Consider the following 3,222-nt stretch of genomic DNA (forward strand, 5'->3'; position numbering starts at 1 on the left):
TTCAAGATTCAAGATACTTTATTGTCATTCACATCACATGTTACATGAGATGGAACGAAATTAAGAGTCACAGCCCCAGTTACATCCAAATAAAAAAATATAAAAAATATATAAAATGTTAAAGTATAAAATATAAAATATAAAGTCGCTACAAGAGCACAATATTACAGGTAGGAAAAGTGTATAGCTAAGAGCAGTGCAATAAGGGAGAGTGATGGGAGTTTAAGAGTCGCACAGCTTCTGGAATGAAGTTGTTTCTCAGTCTGGTTGTCCTGCATTTGATGCTCCGCAACCTCCTACCTGAGGGGAGCGGGACAAAAAGTGAGTGTGCTGGGTGAGTAGGGTCCTTCATGATGCAGGAGGCCCTTTTTCTGCATCTGGAGGTGTATATGTCTGTGGCAGTGGGGAGGTTGGCTCCAACAGTCCTTTGTGCCGCCTTCACCACTCTTTGCAGAGCTCTCCTGTCTGCAACAGAGCAATGAGGACATTTTACTTATTATTATTACTTATTTGACTTACAGACAATCAGTACAAGGTGACAACATTAGTGTGTTGAACGTGAACTTATCTTCATGAACCATGAAATCCATGGCAGTAATTGGTCCATGCCAGGGTTTTTTCTATTGACGTCATACAGGGTCAGCTTTGCGGCACAGCCAGGTGTCACAAATCAGCTCCAAGACTGACACTGAAAGGGGCAATATTATGTTAAATCAACTTTTTTGAGTTTTATGTCATGTTATAATGTTATCCTCTCATCAAAAAACATCCCCAGAGTCTTACTTTGACTCATTCATGCATGTTTGACAAATCCTGTAGTGTCCTGAGGCAGCCAGGCAGGGGAGCAAAAACCACGGTTTGGGCCTAGAACCACCTTTTGGGACCAACTCCACCTCTGGGCTGTGTCTCCAAGCTGAGCTTCCTCATCACAGAGCACACACACACCCACATCTCCCCCCACGCACTCCTCCCATGACTCTTGCAGTCTATCCACAGTAACTAAGTAAACAAACACTGTTGCCATCTGCAGATAAGCTGAAAAGCAACTCACGTTGTTTTGTTCACATCCTTGTTTGAGCTATGTTATGATTTGTAATTTATACTACAATCAGCAGTGTGTGTCTGTGAGAATGGATGAAATAATCTTACCAGCTGGAACGTCATCTCTGTAATCACTCCGGTTCTTTAGAAAACACACTTTCCGGTCCGACAGGTTCATATCCTGAGAAGCAATTTTCCAAAAGAGATATTGTATAATGTTGCTGCTTTTTTAAATTATCATTACAACAAAGTCTGCTACGATGCTCCAGGTAATAAACAGTAGAGCCCTGTAGAGAGAAGCGGCTGTGATGACATGCAGAAATGGATGTGACAGAAGTGGAAGGTTGTTCTTAAAGAGACAGAGGCCAATTTCAAGGTGTTTTGAAACGGAAATTATGAGAAGACAAGTTTATTTTCTATTTTATCATAAAAAACAACATTTAAACACTTAAAGTAAGAGTGAGATGCTTGATAACTGACTTTTACTCTCAGCTTTTATCTAAATTTTTTTTACTCTTAAGTCCACTCCTAGCAGCATTCTTACAAGTAATTCTAAGAAGTTTGATAAATACGGGCCCTGAACTGACTGATCAGATAAAAAGCATGGGGAGGCTGGAAAAAACGCAAACCTTTAAATACCAAATAAAGTGAAATCAGTAAAAAAAAAATCATGTGGGGTTTTTTGTTTGTTTGTTTGTTTTTCTGCTTGGCCTTCAGAGGAGTCGGACGCTTTTTGCTCTCTCTCTCCCGAACCTCCCTGTGTTCCCTGCTTTGCTGCTGGATCAAACCTTTCCTCTATCATTCGACAAAAAAATATGGATCTGGTCAACTTGTCTCTGAATGCAATTGACACCATTTTTTCCACCTTGTGATTGGAGCGAGGGGAGCACAGCTGTCCCAGTGGAACCGTGGCGGCCGGGTGTGTGTCGGGGAGCTGGGGGGGGAACCTGATCTGCCTGGCTCCTCTTTCCGTTGAAGACGTCGAAGATGTATTTATATTCGGATATATGATAATCAGATTCCTGCTGATAGGCTGTGGAGGAGTTCTGGTTTATCGGAAAATGAAAACAATCCTGACAACAGTCCGGGCCTGTGAGAAGCTGTCAGTGGCCCTGGATGGGATTTCCCGTGCTGCGAACGCACAGACTCAAATGATGGGGGATTTAAGTCGCAGACTGGACGTGGTGCTGGCTAGGATCACAGCCCAGCACCGTGCCTGTTAGGAGTAAGGCAACATCTGGGTGAAGTTCATACGGGAGAGGCAAGATTGTAAATGAATCTGGAATACTGGCATTTTTTGCAAGACAGAGGCGCAGTTAAGGGCTTAAAGCAGTGGAAGAAAAGCTGCTTGCCCCAAAGAATCATGTTCTGTCATTGGACTCTCACAGCGGTGACCTTGGTCGCAGGCTGATGAAACCTCCCTGGAATGACACGTGAGAAGAAGCCTTGATCCCCCCCTCCCACCCCAACCCCCATCTGTGTCTGGACCGGTCTGAAGGCCACGTTGGGTGGAGACAGAGAACTGAACTCTGGTGACCTGCGCTTGACTGTTAGCAACTGGTTGGACTCTGTAGGTCTTCTGATTGGTCCCGGCATGCTGCCTTGGATGTCACTGGCTCCTCTGCACCCCTCCCCTTACCACCGGGGTTCCCTGCCATTGCAGGTGGGGCGCGGCTCGACTGAATGGATGGGAGGTGGAGGGGGAATGATCAGCTGTTGTTAGCATAATGGTCTGGACAGGTTTTTGATGGAGATTTGCTCTTAAGCAACAAAACTTTATGTTTTTCCTCTCAGGGTGCTGTTCACATTTAAAAACCCACTTTGCACAGAAATACTTTTTTTAAGTTTTATTGTTAAGTTTCAATGTTGAATATTTTCACAAAGTTAAAAAACATTAAAATAATTACTGTTAAGATGTTTTTAAGAGGTTGTAATTTCTTACAATCTATTTTTTTCCAGTTTTCTTTCATAAGTTCTAATATTAAAGAACATTTTGTGGTGAGAAATAAACTGAAATGAGTTTAAAAACAAAATATCTGTGTATGTGGTTGGAAAGTGTGTGTGTGTGTGTGTGTGTGTGTGTGTGTGTGTGTGTGTGTGTGTGTGTGCGTGCGTGCGTGCGTGCGTGCGTGTGTGTGTGCACGTGTGTGTGTGTGTGTGCACGTGTGTGTGTGTGTGTGC

General features: G+C 43.4%; 1 long non-coding RNA gene across 1 annotated transcript in view; it reads right to left on the reverse strand.

Moving 5' to 3' along the window:
• LOC106531211 (uncharacterized) overlaps nt 1-3,222 on the reverse strand; it is a 5,821-nt gene continuing 2,599 nt past the window's right edge. The window contains exon 2 of the long non-coding RNA XR_001311886.1: nt 1-688. This is a non-coding gene — a long non-coding RNA (uncharacterized LOC106531211). The remainder of the gene's footprint in view (nt 689-3,222) is intronic.

The sequence above is a fragment of the Austrofundulus limnaeus genome, unplaced genomic scaffold, assembly GCF_001266775.1.
Source record: "Austrofundulus limnaeus strain Quisiro unplaced genomic scaffold, Austrofundulus_limnaeus-1.0 Scaffold606, whole genome shotgun sequence".
Taxonomy (NCBI): Eukaryota; Metazoa; Chordata; class Actinopteri; order Cyprinodontiformes; family Rivulidae; genus Austrofundulus; species Austrofundulus limnaeus.